Source organism: Cavia porcellus, unplaced genomic scaffold (assembly GCF_034190915.1).
Source record: "Cavia porcellus strain 051 isolate PalLab524CR breed Dunkin Hartley unplaced genomic scaffold, mCavPor4.1 scaffold_6, whole genome shotgun sequence".
NCBI lineage: Eukaryota > Metazoa > Chordata > Mammalia > Rodentia > Caviidae > Cavia > Cavia porcellus.
This window is the reverse complement of record NW_026947489.1, coordinates 17,828,762-17,851,836: the sequence shown is the minus strand read 5'-3', so window position 1 is coordinate 17,851,836 and position 23,075 is coordinate 17,828,762. Positions and strand designations below refer to the sequence as shown.

General features: G+C 39.1%; 1 protein-coding gene across 10 annotated transcripts in view; it reads right to left on the bottom strand.

Moving 5' to 3' along the window:
• The window catches only part of Akap13 (A-kinase anchoring protein 13), a 302,450-nt gene extending 279,697 nt beyond the window's left edge, over positions 1 to 22,753 (bottom strand). For 5 of the 10 annotated variants that reach the window (XM_063249996.1, XM_063249997.1, XM_063249998.1 and 2 more), the window contains exon 1: positions 22,539 to 22,753. The gene's annotated coding sequence lies outside the window, so the exon portion shown is untranslated. The remainder of the gene's footprint in view (positions 1 to 22,538) is intronic. The other 5 variants (XM_063250002.1, XM_063250005.1, XM_063250004.1 and 2 more) reach the window with 1 other exon arrangement.
• Between the last annotated feature and the right edge of the window lie 322 nt (positions 22,754 to 23,075).

Sequence of the window (23,075 nt, the reverse complement as noted above, 5' to 3'; positions counted from 1 at the left end):
AGGAAGATCACAAGTTTGAAGCCAGGCGGGGCTACATAGTGACTTCTAAGCCAGCCTGAACTACACAGCAAGGCTCTGTCTCAAAAGTAATTAATTAATGATTTTTTTTTTAAAGTTGAGAATGCAATCCAAGGCCACAAAAAGTAAGCTGAGAGACTTGAAGACTTGAATCCAAATCTTGAAACCATATGGTGCCACAGGATTCAGTCATGGTTCCTTCACTAAAGATGGAAAGTACACTTACAAAAACAAAGGGCCAGGTGTGGCAGCACACACCCGTATGCCTAGCACTCCGGAGGCTGAGGCAGAGAACTACTGTGAACTTGAGGCTAACCAGTGGTAGATGGTGAATTCAAGGTCAACCAAAACTACACAGCTAAAATCTGTCTCAAAAAACAAAAACAAAACTCTCATATTCTAGGGCACTATCAGGAGAGGCAACAAAACACTAAGCCAAAATGATGTCAGAACTAGCTAAAATGTCGGATCAACATATTTGCAAGCCTACATATATCTAATAAATCACATTACAAAACCCTTCAGTAAGTCTACCTTATTTCATCATTATGTCCTAAAATACAGCACTCTATGTAGTTTATGAAGACAAAAATTAAAAAGTAAAACTCATTGCCACACATAAGGTCCTGGTGATAATAATAAATTTACAAAAGTAACAGTAAGAAACACAAGGTTGTTGTAGTCAGAATTTACAAAAGAATGGATTCAATACAGGACACACCATTACAGGATTACTGTATAATATTCACTCAGAGTCAAATGCAGAATGATATGGGAGATCTGTCTACATATTAGCAACCCAACAAATCCAGCCAAGGGCCTGGATCCCACAGCAATGTTCTGCATGAATCCAGCTGAAGACCTACAGCCCATGACAATGTCCCCGAGTCCAGCTGGAGGCCCAGAGCCCACAATGTCTCATTTAAGTCTATATCAAGGATTACTCTGGGAAGGCCCAAAGGTCAGCAGTGGAAGCTAGTAAGTCTGCATCAAGGGGATGAAGGATCTGTGCCAGCAGGTCAAGGGATCTGCACCGGAGCGAGGAAGTGATGCTAAAAGAATCAGGCCTTTCCTGAAAGAACCACAGGCATCCAAAGCTCAGAAAGGACCTGAGCTCCTCTGGCGATGAGAGCAGCTTAGTTCCTATCAGGAAAGCCAGTATTCTCCTGGAGAATCAAACAGCACAACACCTTCCCCTCTAACTTTCTTTTTATGCTGTTGGCAACAATCCTCAGGTCGGCCTTCCACGCCCAGCACCCTGCTGATGCAGTTCAGCTGGGTGTTACAAGTTGACCATTAGTTAATCCATCATAGAGGTAAGTACAAGCAAGAAAAGAGAACTTTAAAGATTACTATGGGTCAAATAAAGTCAAATTAATCATAAACGTTCAACACATCCACAATGTGACAACCACTCAATAAGTTTTAGGCTAGTACTAGGGGTACAAAGTTGTGACACTGGCCCAGGAAAAGGAGTAAGACATACACACAAATACAACACAGAATAAACAGCAGTGTGCCCCCCCCCCAACAGTTTAAATCAGAAAGATTATTTCCAACAGTGAGAAAAATAAGATGTTATAGGAAATAGCCTTTGACGATCACATGGAGCTAAATCAGAATTAGACAAGAAGAGGTTGAAAGGAACATTCTGAGTGTCCCCAGAGTTAGCCTCAACACTGGCACACAAAATGATCAATACATGTATCCTGAATGCATGACTGGGCAAAGGCACAGACTGATGTGTACATTACGGTGGCAAGGAAACAGTGTTAAAAGTACAACCAATTAGAACCAATTCTTGTAGGCCTTCCTCAAATTTTAATCTGTAGGCAATGAGGAAACTACACCTGCTTTTAAATAGGGCACTGATACGACCAAAGCTATGGGTGAGGAAGAATAAATCAACAGAACTTAAATTAGATGGCAGTTCGAAGAGAAAACCACATCCAAAGTAATTACCCTTCACTCTTGGTCAGTCTTTCTCCTCCAAAAACTATTACACCAATTATTTCTGATGATATATGTAGTGACACTTGAATAGACGAGGTAACTACCAGGAGGTGTTAGTAGGTTGGACGAACATCATCACCTTACTGCTCACTCACACAAACATGACTATAATTTCAAGCAATTTTCTAGGGCAATGATACTTCAGGCTTCAACTGAGTATCCTAAACCCTTTAATCATTTGGTTCTTCTGTATCAACTTGTACTTTCACGCACCAAAAGCAAGGCAAGAGAGACAAACATTTTACATCAGCTTTCAAAATGCTCCTATCAAAAAGAACATATTACTCCTGCTCCTATTTCACTGGATAGAGCAAGTTGCAAGGCCATATTACCTTGAAAGAGTCTAAAATATACGATACACCCTGAACACAAAAGGAGACCAGAAATCTTAGCAGCATGAACATCCCACCCCACTACATTTTGGTGTTTTTATGATGTCTAATAATAACCCACTATAGGGGCTGGGGATTTAGCTCAGTGGCATAAGAACCTGCTTTGCAAGCAGGCGGTCGTGAGTTCGATCCCTGGTACCAATTAAAAAAAAAAAAAAGCAAAAAAAAATAACCCACTATATTCTGAATGGGAAAAAAATGACTGACTTCACTGTTTGTCTTTGGCAGTCCTAAGGTTCAAACCCAGGCCTCCCACACTAGAGAAGTGCTCCACCACGTAAGAGCTACATCTTCACATTTGTTCTTTGGGTGTCAAACTTCCTTCTCACATGGATTCTGAAACAATCTCATTTCTGTGTGTGTACTGACTCTACAGAATTTATTAGCTTCTATTTCAGTTTTTAGGGCTTTTGTTGTTTCTGAGGGTCTCACTATGTAGTCCAGGATGGCCTCAAACTCACAGTGATCCTCCTACCTCAGCCCCCCCCCCCCATGCTCGCATTACAGGAGTGCTGGAATTACAGGCATTTGCCACCACGCCTGGCTATTTCTGATTTTTAAAGGATCTGTGTGTGTGCTTTTCTGAGATGAGATCTTGCTATTTGCCCAGACTGATCCTGAACTCCTGAGCTTAAGTCCTCAAGTACTTTGGACTATAACCACTCACCATTACATCTGCTTTTTTATACTTTTTATATCTCGTTTTAGGAATAATTTTCAAGCTTTTCAAAAACTAGTATATCCCACCCTGCTCTAATCTAATTTCTGATTTTTTTCTTATTGAAGAGGACATAACAGATAAGGAGTTGTAATGCTAGACATGGTGGCACATGCCTGTAATCTCAACACTGGCTGAGGCAGGAGGACTGCCACAAGTTGAGGCAACTACATAGTAAGTTTAAGGTCAGCCTGAAGGACACAGTAAGACGTCTCAAAGAACAAAAAAGTAGGTAGTAATTATGATCTGATCATTATTAAGAGTTCAAGGCATAATTAAGTAGTTTAGAACCATGAAAACTCCTAATTACTTGTATTGCTAGATTTCATTAATGAAAAACATATAGTAGTGGTGCCATTACTAACTTCCTTGAGAGGCAAGGTGGAAGTCCTGCTGGTTCCCTTTCCCTCCCAAGAGAAATACAGTTTTGCTCCCATTCAAAAAAAAAAAAAAAAAGTTTGAATGTGGTGGCAGCCATGTGCAACCCTAGCACTTGGGAGACTGAGGCAGGAGGATTCGCCACAAGTTTGAGGCTATCCTATGCTACCTAATGAGTTCAACACCACCCTAAACTACATAGACATGACTCAATTTTGTTTTTGGTACTGGAGATCAAACTCACAACCTCGCAATTGTCAGGCAGGCAATTATGTCACTGAGCTAAATCCATGGCCCAAAAATTTTTTTCCTTATATAGAAGAAGCAAATCTAACAAAAAATGTACATGTTTTAGGACAAACCCTAGTTCAAATCCCAGCTCTGTAGGAATTTCATCACATTACATAATGTCTAAACTTCACTTAGCTCATCTACAACAACTCCATCTACTTCACAGGTCTACCTCAGGGTTAAATGAGAAAAGTTATTTTTAAAAATGCTTAAAGGTAAATGCTCAAAACAAATGGCAGATAGTATAAATAATCTTGATTAAACAATGGATATTTTCTTTATATTTTCATCAAGATTTTCCAAGATAGGGGAACAGTGAACAGCACATTAATTTCTTTTCACTGTGTTTTTGTTTTGCAGTACTGCGGACTGAACCTAAAGTCTCTCAGATGCCAGGCAAGCACTCTACCACTGGGCTTCAGATCCATCTCTTTTGATTTGTACCTTGGGACACTCTCACTTAAACTGCCCAGGCTAACTTTGACCTTGTGATCGATCCTCTTGCCTCAGCTTCCCAAAGAGTTAAAATGACAGGCATGTAACATCAAACCCAGTGAAAAAGTAACTTTAATTTCTAATTGTCTAGTTGAGAAACATGTCACATGAAGGTACTATCAGGCAGATAGCAATGAAACATTACAATCATCTACTGTATTATACAGATACTTCACAAATGAACCAGCATTTCTTAACCCTGAAAAAATTATGCCAACAGTAACACATTCAACCAATGCGTGGATATTTATGAAAACCAAATCTTTGAACAGGAAGGCACTTTCGAAATGTTCCAGTCCTGATGTTTCCATACTGAAAAACAAAAACTTTGTTTTCTTTTTTTGAGACAGGGTCTTGCTATATAGTACACATTGGCCTTGAACTTGCTTATGTATATCAAGCTGGCTTTAAACTCATAGTGATCCTCCTGCCTCCGACTCCCAAGTGCTGGGATTACAGGCATGTGCCACTACACCCAGCTCCACACTGAATTCTGATCACAGAACTTTCTTTTTTAATTTTTATTTTCATCAGTACAAAGCTTATGATTATATTCATCACAGGGAGTTGCTACATGTGCAATGCTACATCTTAAGTCTTTTACAATCTCTTTTGCTCTTTCCTTCCCCCTCTATCTCTTATTCCCACCTTTGTATTTGCAAAAGATCTTGTTTCCTATTATCTTTTATTTTGCTCTTTAAATTACTTATACTTTGGGAACTATGTGATATTTATGCTTGTAGGTCTAATTTTTTTCAGTTAATATTATAGTCTCAAGGTGCACTCATTTTCCTACAAATGACTCATTTATCCTCTGTAGCAGAGTACATCCATCATGTAAACATCACATTTTCTTTACCTATTCACCTGCTAATAGACATACAGGGCACTTTCAAGAGAGCTTTTATGAGTTCTGCTACCATAAACACGGGTATGCACGAATCATTGTAATATAATGTCTTTCATTCTTGGGAAGGCACCTAGAAGGGGAATAGCTGGGTGGAATGGAATTTTTATTTTTAGTTTTTCAGTAGTCTCCATATTGATTTCCATAGTGATTGTATGAGTTGATTTGCATTGTCGCATTTTAACTAGGTCTTTTATTTTTAGATGGTCTTTTTTTTGAGTTCTTTATCTATTCTAGTTTGAAGAACAGCTATTCTGTTTGAAGAATAGCTAGCAAAATATTTTCCCATGCTGTAGGTTGCATCTTCACTCTGCTAGCTGCTTCCTTTGCTGTGCAGAAGTTTTTCAATCTGAGATAATCTCGTTGGTCCATTCTTGATTTCTTGGGCAGTTAGGGTTCTGTTCAGAAAAGTCCTTGCCTACATCTGTCTTCAAGAATTTTGCCTATTTTATCTTCCACTGACTGTTTTTAATACTTGGATCTTTGATCCATTTTAATTTGTTTAGTACATGGTGAGAGATATGGGTCTAGGTTCAACCTTCTGCACATGGATAGCCTGTTTTCCCCACAGAACTTTCTTCAAAGGAATTATTACCAAAAACTCACAAAAACAAAAATGGAAAACAGTAAGCAACCTGTGCAGCACCAACTGATCTCTTCCTGATGCCATCTGTAATCAAGAGCTTGAGAATCCCTTTTGGAAAAATTCAACAAACAAAAAGCCAATGTTGTCCTACCATTTTTTTAATAGAAAATGAAACAAGAGGCTAAGCAACATGTCCAAACTGGCTAGCACCAAACTACTAAATTCTAATCCAATGTCTGTCCACTGACAAGTTTTTCTTAGCTACAAAATGCTTCCCAGCAGAATTAATCCTTCTCATCTCTACCAGTTTCAACCTTCTGATTTATTTGGCACCTTTACATTTCTATTACTCTCACATTACTCATATTATTCGCATTATTTACTCTTATTTTGTTCCCCATTACTCATTCTCTATTTTGCTGCCCATTCACACTGTCATAGACCCTAAAACACTGCAGAGAAATGTTTAACTCCTAATTTTGACTTACAAAACTATTAAAAGTTTATCCCAGATCCACAAGACAAGAAAAGCCATAATGAGACTCAAAGAATCCCGGCAATGTTACAAACTGAGGCCCTATTCGCTGCCTCACCTACAGTATGTCACTATTCCATTTTCTACGTTCACAAAAGGACAGTCTGTCAGGAGAATGTGCAGATTAAATGATTAATTTTTTTACTAAACAATTTATATTTCTTTCTGGGTGTGGTGGCTCATGCCTATAATCCTAACATTTGGGAGGCTGCGGCAGAAGGATTCCTTCAAGTTCAAGGCTAGTATGGGTACAGTGAATTCAAGGTCAGCCTGGAATAATGAGACCATCTAAAAGAAAGAAAAAATTGTATCTCAAGTTACTAGGGGATAGAGACACTAAAAAACAAGATGGCACAATTCAGAAAAAAAATTATCACCGGTCCCCTTCTGACTTCTTTCTCTCAATAAATATATTTTGCCACTCCACAGATTTCCAAAACAGGGCCCCTTGGTTGGTCTCTCAAATATTCCTCAATTCAGGCTGAAAAAGGGTATTTTCAAAATTTCTACATGAAACAGGGCTCCTGTCTAGCTGGATAGGGAGGACTGACTTGGGATCTGCCAGGAGACTGGTGGAGCACACTTCTGGGTCATGAAGCTGTGGCCTGGAGTTTCAGTACGGCCCCTGACTCCTCACTCTCTGGCACGGCTCTCTGCTCTGCTTCCATCAGACCAGGAGCCAAACAGTTTTCTTCTACCCGGCCTTTCCACCATGACGCTTCTGCCTTTGAGCCAGCTGACCATGGACTGAATCTCCCTTAAACGTTAGCAAAATGAAGCCTCTCCTTTAAATTGGGGATACTGGGTATTGTGACAAGCAATGGAAAAATTGACTGATGTACTACCAAACAAATGAAATTTACACAGATCAAAAATGTGGACTTCTATATTAAAAACTGGACAGTCCCAAGACCACAGAAATCATCCAACAATTAAATAACCACATATATATTCCAGAACATTATTTGAAAGTCATCGTGAATTCTTCTAGTGATATAATCTATCTAATAAATTATATTATTAAATTATAATTAATCAGCTTTCTCTGTGAACAAGCATAAACTGAGGGACCAGCAAGACAACACTCCAGAAGAATGTTCCACAGAAAAGATGCTCTGGAGAATCTACAGTGCCAGAAGTTCACCTTATGCACCTACCTAGAAACTCCTGCCCAACTGATTCTTTCTAGCTATACGTGGAATTTTTTGACAAATGTTACCTGCTTTAAAAATCACTGCTACTATAGCAGAAACTAACTCGTCTCAGAGAAAAATGTTTGGCTACATTAAAGAGCAAATTTCACTTTGTTTACTTTGCTTATTTTCTTGTTTAAGCCATAATATCAATATATTTGATTGTGATTTAAGAAACAAAATGTGGACTAAGCCATAATATCAATATATTTGATTGTGATTTAAGAAACAAAATGTGGACTGTGTATTTTCAGGTTTTCAGAATTAGATGAGACAGACTATTAATTCGACTATGCATGAAGATGTGCAACAGAATGGCCACTGATCAGCCATCACTGAGCTCTGTAAAAGGATGTTACTCCACATATAGCTTCCAACATTACCCTGAATACGTCCCTGTTCATTGTTGGACTTAATTTTGCCTGACGATCAAGAAGTAGCCCGAAGAAACATGGTATCAGTGACTTACCTGGAAGTCATCTTCATCTTGTCTTTTAATATTGAGAACCAATTAATTTTCAGTGCTTAAGTGAACACTGACTATGTTTTCAGTTTCTATTCTTTTAGAAATAAGAGTTCATTTATTACTGGTTGCCAATAATTTAGTAATTTCCAAATTAATTCTTTATGGCATTTAAAAGTTTTAAAAACTTGCTTTCTAACGGTTATGAAAAAATGGTAAACAGGCACTCATATTCTGCCAGCAGGCACGTAAATGACAGAATCTTTCTGTAGGCAACTTGACAACATTAATAGCTATTGAAATACACACCCTTTGCTCTAGTATTCCATTTCTATGAGAAAGATACACAAGAATGCCAAGATGTGTACAAGGTTGTTCATCACAGCCATGTCTATAATAGCAGAAATGGGAAAGGAGGAGGCAAAAGGTAATATAATCTAAATAGTCACATAATACGTTTTTCAGTGAACTACTACAATCTAAATCCATGTAATAAAATATAGTTAATAAAGTAATGTCAGTTACTTGATATAATGTAAAGCTACAAAAAGAAAATGTTTTATAATTTCTCTATGCTTGTATATAAAATATTATATATATTCACACAGATATACATACACACACACACAAATATGCACTAATTTCCAAGTTTGGAAAGAATAACACCAAATTACAATTCAAAAATTAGCCAGGCTTGGTGGCACATGCCTGTAATCCCAACACTCAAGAGGCTAAGGCAAGAGGATCATTGTAAATTCAAGGCCAGCCTGAACTATATAGTGAGACCCTGTCACAAAAAAACAAAATATTTAAATTTAAAAAACAAAACTTTCTTTAGATTGTTATTTTTCATATATAAAATTTTGTTACATGTAATTCCTGACCTGAGGGATTATACATCACTGCTATAATTAATAAAACTTCTTTAAAATGTCTTTCATGAAGCATAAGAACCAATGACCCTTAAAACAACAGATTATAAAGTAGAAAGTTAATCATAAAAATAAACCTACTGGCAGAGTCAAAGTTATACAAAGTTCTGCCAAAATCACAGCTCACAACAAACGACTCTTTCACTTAATTACATAACTTCTTTCAGCTCTTGTTAAAATAAGGATGGTAGGGCCAGTTTGGGCTCTAGAGTCACAGATCCATGTTCAAGTTCTAACTCTGAAGAAACTGTGCGACCCTCAGCAAGTTCTGTGGACTCTTCTGTGCTTCCATCTATTTGTCCTTAACATGGGTAAAATTATGAAGTTACAAATTATTAAGATTAGGTCGTGAGCACTTCATATTAGGACACTTAGGAAGCAGTAATAAAGGGGGACAGAAGTTAGTTAGCATTCTTTCATCACATTACTAATGAAGACACAAGATTAAGACACTTCAATGGCAGTGACCGCATCTTGTTATGTCCACCATTAACCCCTGACACCACATACTATACCTGATATATAACAGGCTCTCAATGAAATGGTGAATGAAGTACAACCAGAGTTAGTAAACTAACTCCTTGGGCCTCAATTTCTTCTTATAAAATCATTAAAAAGAAAGAAGGTTTTGAGATACTGAACCTGATACACATTAAGACATCCGGATCAATGGTGGTTCCTAATAAACAGTTGCTGCATTTAATGAAATCCCTGCACAAACCGACAGGAATCCAGGCTGAAAGAAGAGGTTAGATGTAATTTTTCTTCTGAACTAATATCTGTGTCCTGATATATCTCACAGATGAACCATTACTTTTATTTGGACTTAGGAAAGAAATTTCTCCATTTAAGGGCACAGATCCCAAGGAGCTATTAAAGTGGTAATCTTTAGACTGCCACAAGCAGTTCTGGCAAAGCAACCAAAATAATGCTTTACCACAGTCAAGGGGGAGGGGAACAGTGGTAGTTCAGAGAGTTCATGAGCTTAGGAGACAATACATGAACAGAGGCCATGAAAAATTGTATCAGCTGTTCTTGGGGGAACAAATGAAAAGTTTTAAAATCATGATCTGAAGTATAAGGCATGAAAAAAAACCTGACATTTCTACATATACTGTTAAAATTAAGTCAAAACTGCTGGGGATTTAGCTCAGCGGCATAAGCACCTGCCTTGCAAGCAGGCAGTCATGAGTTCGATCCCCAGTACCAGAAGAAGGAAAAAAGGAAAATTAAGTCAAAGCTTATTGAGGCCAGGGATTTAGCTCAGAGACATAACCACCTGCCTCTCAAACGCTAGGATGCTCTCTCAAACGCTGTGCCTTCTCAAATCGTGAGTTCGATCCCTGGTACCAAAAAAAAAAAAAAAAAAAAAATTATTAAGATATTCAATTACTTGAAGCAATAGTTTTTTTCACAAAAATCAAAATAAATGGGAATGTCCTTTAAGAATAAAAAGAGATCTTTAAGAGAAAAAAAATCACCAAATTCTATGGGAGAAGGTGAAAAAAACTACTGACATGAAACCAAATGTTCTGGATAAATCAGAATATCCTTATGCATTTTAATAAAAACAGTCATCTTTTAAAAAACAAAAGTCCAACATGAGAGAATTCAAAAACTGCATAGAACAGTAATTTATGCAGTCATTAATGTTCCATATCTAATTTGACGAAAACCTCAGATTTCATACAAAAGTGCTTAATAGGAGGTTTATAGTCCAATTTCTGTAATTACTGTTGAAAGGAAAATACGCTACACAGCACTCATTTGCTCTGAGTTAAAACTGCCTGATTAGCTGGCCATGGTGACACACACCTGCAATCCCAGCACTTAAGAGGCTGAGGCAGAAGAATCACTGCAAGCTCAAGGTCAGCCTGGGCTACAAAGGAAATTTAAGGCCGGTATGAGCTACACAGCGAGACCCTGCTCCAAAAGGAAAAAAATCTGTCTGACTGGTACCACGGAAAGATCACGCCTTACCCTACAGAGACATGTTATGGTTTATACTACTATACATCCCAATGAAAATACCACTTTAAAGTCACTATTGTGAAAATTATAGTTGGTAGCTATTTCAATAAAACTTCAATGAATACAAAATGAAGCAGGGTTAAATACTATGGGATACGAATTTTCTCATAATAATGCTCATATTTTAAAAATGACACATGGAGAGAATGGCAAGATCTTGCTCATTCTCTAGCATCTGTAAATGGGTATACTGTTGTTCCATTTCCAGTATGTTTTAAAATCATTAAGTATTTTATTATTATTTAGTATTTACTATTGCTTAAAATTATGTTTCAAATTCATGAATCAGGCAGGCTATATCTGAAGTCTCAGGTAATCAATGATTTCCCAATGACAAAAGTGCTGAACAGATTAAAATATAGTGAAGAGGCCTTCCCTGACCAAACACAAAAAACAGGCAAAGTTGTACAACAAACTTGGACACCAGATTTAGGTAACTCAGACCAATCTACCATTTAACGTGATGTCTTCTCTTCGACCAGAAAAGGGACACCTTTTCCCTCGTAGAGACAGGTCTTGCCATGTCTTTCAAGCTCAATTTCCAGTATGTAGGCTAGGCTGCCCTTGCACTCCTTTGATCGTACTGCCTCAGCCATCTAAGTGCTAAGATTACAGGCATGTGCCACCCCTGGCTCAGATATTTAAACTCGAAAAATCAAAGTAGAATTTATGCCAAGGGAGAAAAATTAAAATCTATTCATTTATTCATAAAATAAATTTTAAATTAATAATATACATGTATTTTACACTTATAATTTTGGCAAAAATTCACTCATCCTTTTTCTATCAGTCCAAATACTTTCTGAATAGAAACTGCTCTGTGCCAAGTACAAGGCCAGGTGCTAGGTATACAAAGATGAACAAAACAGATAAAATCTGTCCCCAAGGAGGAATCTAGGAGGAAATATAGACACAGAAATATCTCATTCAACCTAAACTGGAAGAAAAAAAAATGAACAATAAGCAAATGCAATATGGAAGACGTAAAATGACTAAAAAACAACTCAAACCCAAATCCCTAATCTATATAGGAAAAACAATCATTTATTCTACTACAGTATCTTAGAAAAGTCCACCTATTTCCTCATCTTATGAAACTCCCTATAACCACCTAGGCTTCCAAAAGAGAACCACTATCTCATAAGCATACATATGTACACACACACACACACACACACACACACACACACACAATTTATCCTGACCCCCCAAAAAAGTTTCCATTTTCAAAACACTAAGTTAATGTCACCTTTCTACAGGTGACTTTAAACATCTAACCAAGACAATCTGAATTATTTGTAGTTTACAGATAGTACTGTATTATTCAAGGTCCAGCAGTCCCACGTTATCATCCATCTTGGTAAAAATAAATAAATAAAGGATAAAAAGCTTAGCCCTAGGTTCATTTAATGTTACAAAGAGATTCACTACCGTAAGTAACTCATCTCACTTTTAAATTTTTGAATTTCAAGAACCAAAAGCAAATGATAAAGACAGGTATGAGGGGACAACACTATCTCAAAGAGGAAAAGTTCAGTCATTCTTTCCTAGCCCCATTAGAAGAGATTCTCATTCATTATAAAAATGTAATTAAATGTACCTCAGAATTTTTCTCCTTTCCTCCATCACATATTACAGCTTCTCATTCAAGGTTATCTACACAATGATTCATGAACAGGTCCTTCTAAACGATGGGGCTATAAGCAATGACGAAAAGGATATCCTGTCATAGGAATAGGAAAGCACCAAGACACAATATTTAACAAATGGTCCTATTTATTGCACTGTATGAGGAAAAAAAATGTTTAAAGCATAGTAATGTAGTCACAATACTAAGAAAATTACGTAAAAAAAAAAGGAAGTCACTGAAACTCTGAAGAATTCTCACTCTTGTCAAAAATAGCCTCTGTCCTGTTTCATGTCCAAGAGTTCAACTTTAATATCCTCCTCTGGCCACCGCTCTGGTAGGACTCAATGAAAGATAAGTCATTAACAGATTTCACAGAACAAAAGAACACAAGGGCAGAAGAAAGGCTGTGGTCTACTCAAGGTCACACAGCTAGTTCTGTGACAGAAACACAACACAACTGAACTTGGGCATCCTTCCAACCACATAACCTCCCCAAGCACAAGTCCTTTTACTGGGGGAGGAGAAAAGGAGATGGAGTGGGATGCCAGGAGTGGTGGGGGAGCTAACAAAATATCCAGCAACAGAGTTATTACCTCCCAAACCAAGAATGAAGAAGAGGAGTGTTCTTCTCAGAAATGGGCATCTGTAACAGCTCCAGCTCATTTGACAATGTCTCTGCCCTTCAAAATACTCAGGCTGCTTACAGGACTACAAAGAGAAAATCTGCATTACAAGTCTTTGACTCACCCAGGTCTTTTCCAAACCATTCCACCCTGTATCTTTTTTCCAGTCTACGTAATTCCTTTCCGTTGCATAAAGCAGGAAATATATATATACACACACAAATAGATAAATAAAAAACATGCTCGATATGAACTAAGCTTGGTAAAAGGGGGACTGAGGATAGCCATTCAGTGCCTGTGTTTTTCACACTTTCTCCCAGTACCATTATAATACTTCTAAAATGAACCTTAGAAACTCGTTTTTAACTTCCAATATAGTTTAAATATGAACTAAATGTTTGTAAAACATCTTGAAGATGTGAACAGGTGTGTTAAATGTTAATCATTTATTTCTATCCTCAAAGGTCCTGCATGCAAGGGAGAATACTGTTCTGATGGCAAGTGTCTGCTACTATCAAAGTACAAACATAGAAGCCTATCAAGTTTTTAAGAATCCTAGGAAAATTTTACAAGCAGGCCACAATGGTCTTCTCCTTACAATAAAAATAAGCTGGAATTTTTAAATTGGCTACTTCAGATATATCAGAGTGAGGAAAAATATGACTTATGGCATGTACAATAAAACTAGAATATGTGTATAGTCAGAAAGTCCTGGATTAAAAATTATACTTCACTGACCTGGGGAAGAAAAATTAAACTGTTGAATTCTAGGGGGTTTTTTTTTGTTTGTTTTCTTATCAAAAGAGAAAGATACTACCTATCTTACAGGGTAATCATAAGGGGCACATGATAAACAACTCCTTCCCATTTGTAATTGTACTGTTTTGGAAACATCTTTTAGGAAATCGCCTCAGATCTCTCCAGAATCAAAATACACACCCATACATGCACTACCATTTTGGCAGGAGAGCCCAGGCAAAGACTTTGTCCGCTCCTATCCACAGACTGTAATCATCAAACAGAGAAAGCACTCTAACCAGAGACCCAAGACTTCATGTGACTAAGAACACTGTTTAACTGCTGTTGCCACAATTTTTTCTTAAGCAACTCCACAACTGAAAGGTTTGTCCAGAGTTCCTTTGTGAACCCAGCAACTGTGTGCAGGGCATCCAAGAGGAAACCATATCCTTCAGGTTTTCAAAGGTAAACTATTTCCATGCAATGCCATGATGGACCCTCCCTTCTCCCACTCCAGAAACGTAGACAAGGCAGAACTCAATTGGCAAGACCAATAAAGCAGACTATCCAAATGAATGAAAATGTATAATAATAACGTATAATAATTTCACTAATAACATTTCTATCACAACCGGAAGTTTTCAGCAGGTTTGGAGTCTTAACCAACCTGTTAAGTTTCCTCTTACTCAGTTTTAAGACCTCTGGATGCCTGAAACTGCTTGCAGTACCAAAACTAAAATATACTGGTTTTCCTACATATACATACATATGATAAAGCTTACTTCATAAATTAAGCACAAGAAGAGGCTGGCAACAATAACCAACAAAACAGAACTGCTAAAACAATATCCTGCAATAAAGTTAAGTGAGACAGAATATGTTGCTGCATTCCTGTAATCCCCATACTCTGGGAGGCTAAAGCAGAAGCATCTCTAAGCAAGTTAGTGAGACCTTGTCTCAAAGATAAAAATAATAAAGATGGGAATGTGTAGCTCAAGAGAAAAGCCAAGAATCAAATCACAATACTGAAAGAAAAGAAAAACATAAAAGAGGCTGGAGATGCTCGGCTCAGTTAAAGGGCCCAGGGTTTGACAATCACCAAAATACTAGTTTTAACAAAAAAAGCCAAAAGTGACTGCAGTCTCTTCTCAAAAATATTACTGCACTGAACTCTCTTCCTCTTGACTAACTAACTAACTAACCCTGCAGAGATGGAAATTGAAGACCAGCAAGGATTACTCTGTAAAGCTTACAAAACATACAGTAAGGCCCAACTGTTAGAAACTACAACACTAAAAAAAAATGAAAGTCTAAAGTAAAAAGACATAGCATATGTTAATGAGCTATTATGAAGATGTCACTTTTCTTCTAACTACTTCACATTTTCAATGCAAACCAAATCAAAAATTGCAGAAGCAGAGCTGTGGTAGATACTCACACATGTGGTATCATGTGTGAGACCCTGAGTTGAATCCTCATCACAAAATAAATAAATAAATAAAATTTTAAATCTCAGCATGATTTTTGTAGATATCAAAATGGTGGTTCTGAAACATCCATGAAAAGGCAATGGAACCAGATGTTCAAAAGTAATTCTGAAAAATAATTCAATAAGAAAACTAAACACTACCTCAAGACTTACTATAAAACTACAGTAATAAAAAGTGTGAACCAGGCGTGGTAGCATACTCCTGTAATCCCAGCATTCGGGAGGCTGAAGTAGGAGGATCCTTGCAAATTCAAGACCAGTCTGAGCTACAAAGTGAGACCAAGGCCAGCCTGAACTGCATAGCAAGACCCTGTCTCAAAAAGACCAAAAAAAAAGTGTGGTAATGGAAAAATGAACCACAGATCAGTGCTACAGAACAGCATCCAAAAACAGGGCCACAAGTATGTATGACCAACTTTCAAAGTACAAAAATAATTCAATAAAGAGCAATAGCCTTTTAACACATTGCTGGAGCAAAAAAAAAGCCTTCAAATTGGGTGTGGTGGTACAGGTCTACAATCACAACACTCCGAGATGATCACTGGGTTCAAGGTCAGCCTCAACAGCAGAGCAAGACCCAGGTGGTGGGGCTAAGTGGGGGGAGGGCAGGGGCGGGGTCTGGGGGAGGTTAGAGGGAGGGGAGGGGAGAAAGAGAAAATGTACATGTAGAGGAAGATTTCGAAGACAAAGATGAAAACGAAGAAATTCTCAAAAGACACTAACAGACTAAAGAATAAAACAAGACAGAATAGGGAAAAGATCCTGCAAATCATAATCAGAAACTGATTATTTAATTTTTTACAAATGGGAAATTTTAAACACACATCACCACAGAAAGGCAAATGATCACATGACAAGATACTTGAAGGACATCACTGTCACTGGTCAAATTAAAGGTTAATACATTCTGTACAATTCCATTTATATGACATCCTTGAAAAAGCAGAAATCATGGAGACAGAAAAGAGATTCCGTTTCCCGGGTCTGGGGGATGAAGAATGGAGCTCACAAGAATTTGGGGAGAGTGAAGAACTATTCATTTCAAGTAGCAGTTATGTGACCGTAAACTGTTGGTCAAAACTCACATAATGTTACATTAAAATGAGTGAATTTTAGAGAGTGTAAAGTACTGCACAAATTCAAAACATAATGAAAAAAACAGAGACTAGAGAGAATGTACTGAATGAACCTTGATTTCACTAACTCAAAACAAAATTTCTATTTGTACATCTTTGCAGCACATAATGATCATACTAACCATGGGCAGCCGTACGGGTACACAACACATCTAAATTCTTTTTATTTTCCTCTCCTGTTCCCTTCCCTCTCTGTTCCTCCAGGTCTAGATCCCTTTTCCACTGCAAAAGATGTTTCCTATTATCTTTTAATTTGTTCTTTAAATTCTTTATATTTGTGTCTGACTTACTTAACATTATAATCTCAAGGTACATTCATTTTCCTATAAATGACTCAAATTCTTTGTTTTGGCTGCGTAGTACTCAATTGGGTACAAACATCACATTTGCTTCGTTCATTCACGGACATATGGACACACGGGCTGCTTCCAAGGTTTAGCTATGAGTTGTGCTTGCTACAGATGTGGGTATGCATGTATCACTGTAACACATTAAAATTGTTTTAGTCAATTATAAAAGATATTTGGGGCACAAGCAGAGAAAGCTGCATCATGCCCTGGATATAGAGAATTGTTATTAATCAACATAGGTGTGAGTAACTGCATTTGTTCACACTATACAAAAAGGATTACCAAACTTTTTCTGGAGAAGGCCAGACAGTAAGTATCTTCCACTCTGTGGACCATAACGTGTCTGTTTCAACTGTTCTAAACTGCCTCTGCAACACAACCCAACCACAGACAATACATAAATATCTGAGAATGGCAGCACTCCAATAAAACTTTATTTACAAAAACAAGCAGCAGGTCAAATTTGACAAAACAAAACTAAACGCCAGCAACAGAAAGGAAAGTATCCTAGATTAGGTGATGAGGGTTCTGCCTCAAAGGGCTTATCATTCTAGAAAATGACACTAATGCTTTATCTCTTGATTGTGCTAAGTTATAAGCATCGGTATTTTGTCAAAACTCAAACTCTACATAATTAAAATGAGTGTGTACTATGTTGATAGTACCTCTTATTTTTTAAATGTACTCTTTCTAGATATTATCAACAATATGAACAGCACAACCTCTGGTGCCAGAAAAATGAATTACCATTTCAAAACAATTACAAAGGGCTGGGGATTTAGCTCAGCGGCATAAGTGCCTGCCTTGCAAGCAGGCAGTCATGAGTTTGATCCCCGGTACCGATTAAAAAAAAAAAAAGATCCCATCAAAACAATGATCTACAAGCCATATGGCCACTGAAAAGCCTCTGTGCAATTTCAGTTTTCTGATCCTAAAATGGATTAATTATCTCTCCCCCAATGATTAAGAAAAAGAAATGCTGGTTAAAATATAGTACAACACCTAGTATATAAGAGACTCAGATCTCAGACTTGGGTAAAGCAACTTTTAAATTTTAAGTATGAAAATCATAGATCATTCACCTGCAAACTCTTTTGTAGTTTTTTGAACTAGTCTGACATTCTTTGTTCACTGTTTATTATGGTTTTACCTGACTTCAAGCACTGGCACCCAATGTCAGTTCCTGCGAGTTCACAGTAATGTAACAGCAAGCACTGAAGTTCATTTACTTTAGAAAATATTCCATGACAAATATGTTGTAAAAGGAAATGAGAAGAATCCAAAGTAAAAAGAAAAAATACCAACTTTCCCAAGCAAGAAGAATGGCAACAAAAAATGCTGCACTCTTAATTATCTTCTATAAAGTAAAGCAGTAGTTAATTTCCCCCTTTTACGCTACTGTTGGAGTTTTATTCAAACCAGCAGCCAACCAAAGAAATAATACTGCCACAGGCATTTGCATACTGCTTCATCTTGTATTTTTCTGCAAGAGTATTTATTAGGATAAGGATGTTACTTTTCATTTTACTAAATGAAGATACTAAGTCAGATAAAATGGCTTACTCAAGACCACATAACCAATAAATGGCACAATGTGGCTGTGAAGGCAGATCCCGGGGCTCCCCATCATCTTGGGCTCCATGACACTTTTTCTAGTTCTTAGGGGCCTGTCTTTAACCTGACCTTTTTAGTTAAAAAGACCAATCAGTTGTAGTATGTCATACTTACCTCATAACCATTTAGGAATATCTGGTTATTCTGGGTGGCAGAAGTTAACTCTGTCAACAAGTAAGAGCTTATAACGTGATCAAAAAATAAAAATTCAAAACACTTTTTTCCAGTAAAGGAACCTACAGAGTGACATAAATAAGAATCTATACCTCGTCCTTCTCTCCCACCCTAACATCCATCTCACGTGTACACACAGATATCCAGCTTCCCTGAATTGCACACAGCTCTGAAGGGGTAAAAAGACAATCGCAGTACCAGGTCTGTGTTACTGTAAAATGGATCATCAGGGCTGGGGATTTAGCCCAGCAGCGAAAGCCCCTGCCTGGCAAAAGCGCGACTGTGAGTTCGATCCTTGGTACCAAAACAAGAAAAAAGGAAAAAAACGGATTATCATTCCATCTTCTACCCATGTCCTCATCAACCCAAAGGCTGACTCCAATACTACAGACCTAAGAGAAGATACACATGAAAGTAACAGCACCCCCGAATTTACAGTGCTAACACAGCATGATGGCAGAAGCACAGTGTCCAAATGGATGCCCGTCTCCATCAGCAACAACTACAGATTAAAGACTATTTAAGTGTACTTAAATGTTAACTTTGCAAGAACAGAACATCAAAGTCCACCAGGGATATTTTGTACCTTCATCCTGTGCATTTGGCCAATACCCAGAAATGTCTTTTACAGATAAAGAGTTCTAAAATGTATCTCCTCTATTTGGTATTCTAGATATTCTAAACTGAGTTGGTACATCTAATTTAAATCACTGCTTCCTTCTATAGAGCCTAGCACCTCCAAGGTGTTATCTTGAAGGGGAAGCAAGAGATTTGCTAACGTCATTAAACACTGCATTGTGCCAACACTGTGTTGACACCCAAGCCAGCTGTTTTTTTAGTTTTGGTTTGGTGTGGCGGTGGTGGCAGTGTGAGTGTGTCTTCAGACAAGGTCTCATTACGTCCCTCACCTTCCCCCTGCCTCAGCCTCCTAAGTACTAGGATTACAGGCCTGCGTCATTAGACTCAGCTCAGTCCAGTTCTATCATACAACTTTGAGAAATGTAATCCTAACTCATACTATTTTAAAACTGAGGTTAAAAAAAGGAAAACACTGACAAAGCTCAGTTGTCCCACTATTTGATAATAACCCAAGTATCAGCATTTCCTAAACTACAATCATTCTAGTCACCTAACCTGGTTTACAAATCCCACACAAAAGAAGACTAACAGGTGATTTAGAGGATAAAACCACTCTTTCTATTATCCTTCAGTTCAAAGGACATCCTTAAAAAATGGGTAGGACTCAAGTTTCAGGATTTCTTCTTCATGAAACTTAAACAGCTACACCACAATACTAAGAAGTACCACTTTTTTTCTTTCTTTTTTTTTTTTTTGAGACAGCCTCTCCCTATGTAATTCAGGCTGGCCTTGAACTCACAGGGATCTTCCTGCCTCAGCCCACAGAATGCTGTGAGATTCAGACAAGTGCCACCCCACCCAGCTTCTAGAAGAATCACTTTTAAGAATTTTTTTTTAAAGCCATGTAAAAATGCTTAAAAATTACCATTACAGCTACCAGAAAAGAGTCGGCCACTTAAGTGAGGCACTGTACAAAGTACCTCCCATAGTTTCAATCATTTCTAAGAACACTGTAAAGACATTACATAGCCCTTACAGGACAGGAAACGGAAGCTTTCAGAGGTTAAGTGTTCAAGGTTAGGAATCTCCTAAGGTAATGTGAGAATTTGGACTCAGATTTACCTAGCTCCAAAGAGTGTGTTTCCTCTTAAAAATGTGCTACCATCCAATTTCATAGTGGAAGAATAGGCAGAGCTGTGAATGTTTGTCCAGCAGTTCTAATAATTTCACCAAAGGGGCAGATATCTATATTTCTAAATTGCAATCCTTTTTGAAATCAAGAGCAAACAATTAAAACCCCATTTCTTTGCAAAAAAAAGTCATCAGATTAAAAGAATAGTTAGAAATCCTTTTAAAGTAAACTAAACTTCATCACATTTGTGCCCCTGAATCATCACTCTGGACAAATCCCCAACTAGTGGCTCTCTTCTATGAGCACCACCACCAGCCAGTTTAAAAAAAAACACTTCACCCACTTCAAACAGATGCTGAAGGCCTGCATAATGTTAAGACTTTCTGGCAAAGGGTACAAAGCTAAATAAGGCCCATCACAGGCCTCAAGGAGTTAAAGGGGAAGGAGTCCTTCTCTACTAAGAGCACAGTTAACCATGTTGCCAGACAAACATATGAACTGTGAGAAATCCTAAAACAAGCGTATGTATAATACACTATCACAGCCAGACGACAGAAAGCAACTGGTGCACTTGTCACATTACATGACAAGTAGTATCTGTTTACATTATATCACTCCCTAACAACTCCTTCCCATCTCTTCCACCTCCCTCACAATGCCCCCTCTACACACAACCAGAAAACAAAGCCAAAGAGTAAACTCAATGCCTATGCTTTAATATTTTACTTTGTCTCCAGCAAAGGAAGAATGTTGGTTTTCAAGCTAAATGAGGCCCATCAAACCAGAAAAACCCAAGGACACTTCTCAGTATTACTCCCTTAGTATGAGTAACTTAAAGCAAAATATCACACACAGAATTTCCCAATTTTAACAGATGGCAAAGGACTACAATTTAAATGAACATCACATGATAGTAGTCATTTTGCTCCACTATGAAGGAAGGACATTAACCTAGCTGTATCTGGGTAATTTAAGTAGAATTATTCTATAAGCCCAAAGAAACAAATTCAGTGGAATGGGTACACCCAAAACTTAATGCTCGTACTTAACGCAGTCCTCAAATCTTCAAGAGACCATTAAGACAGAACAGTAACACTGATTTATACGAACTAATCAAATCTCCTTTGCAAATTTGCAAAGAATGATCTTTCAAGAACTGAAGCATTTGTCCTGTTCTGGTCAACTCAACAGTGTAGAAAAAACTGAATAAGCCTCTTCTTCTGAAAACGGGGTGAGGGGTGGGGGGGTAAGTAACCCAAAAAAAGACAAACTGCTTTGTACTTTGCATTTGCCTGAAGCAATAAACTCTCAAAATAACTTCATTATGGAGTGTAAAAAGCAGAGAATGAACAACAAAATATTGCTCAACTTTCATTGTGAATTCCTGAGTAGGATCTAGAAATAATGTGATGAAATCTTTCTACTGGAAGGTTTATTTTTTCAGTCTACACTTCTTTAAAGAAAAAATTTTAATTGACTGTTTTCCGAGGTTTTTTGTTTTTTTTGTTTTTTTGTTTTTTTGGCGGGGGGGGGGGAGTCCTCTTACATACTGGTTGAGTTTGAGAGGAAAAGAAAAGTGTTAATTGAGCACACTTGCAAAAAGAAAGAAAAAAATCCTTCTTCTGGTCTCGAAGTGTGGCAGCACTCTAGCCGGGTGACAAGCTGCAGCACTCGGCTGCACGGTTCCCGCAGCGCCAGTGGTCGCGCGGGTCGGGCGCGCCGCGCCCCCGGGAGAAGGCGCGGAAAAGCCCCCGCAGGCGGGCGCGGCCCAGCGTGTTTACCCTGTTACCGCGCGCACGGCCCGGGGGAGCCGCTCCCTGGCGCCCGAGCACTTGTTCGCCAGCGCTGACTCGGTCGGAGTGGCGCGCCCCCCGCGCAGCTGCTCGCCCCTGGGGCCAAGCGAGGAGCCCTGGGGACCGAAGAGCCGGGGAGACCGCGCCCCCCATCTCGGCTGGGGTGGCGGCCCGCAAACGGACCGCAGGAGCAGCTCGGCGGCCGGCGGCAGACAATACGGAGGAGGGGTGCGGCGGTGCGGCCGCGCGCCCGCGCGCCTCGCCTCGCCTCGCCCCTTCCTCACAGCTCCAAACTTCCCCAACTCCGTCAACGAAGTTGCGCTCTCACCTTGCGGCTCCCGGGGCTCCCCCCGAGGGCCGAGCCGGAGCCGCGCTGCTCCTTCGCCGCGGTGAAAGACAATAGGCGGCCGCTCCCCCAGGGTCGGCGGCGGCTGAGGCGGCGAGGAGCGGGCACGGCGGTCTCAACGGGGCCCAGGCGCTTCACCGCGGCTGCTCCGGCTCCGCGCTAGCCTTGCACACAGCCCCAACCGACCTGCGCATGCGCCACGAGCTGCCCGGGAATGGGCGGGGCGCCCGAGAAGGCAGCCGCGCCTCTGAGCCCTCCCATGAGTACGCGGGATTTCCAGGGCTGAGAGCTGGGATTGCAAGGCAGAGCTGCCCATTGAACTCCGTACAACCAATAGGCAGGGTGCTGGGCGGTGTGTTCAGGTTGCTAAGGAAGGCTGAGGTTGACCGCAGCTGCTGCCAGGCGGCGAAGTGATCAAAGTCGGTGGCTGGCAGCAGCTGCTCGTGGAAGTGCCCACCCACCTTCTCCTCCCGCCCCCTCTCCGGAAACCGCCCTTCCTCTGTTGCCTGGTGCACACCT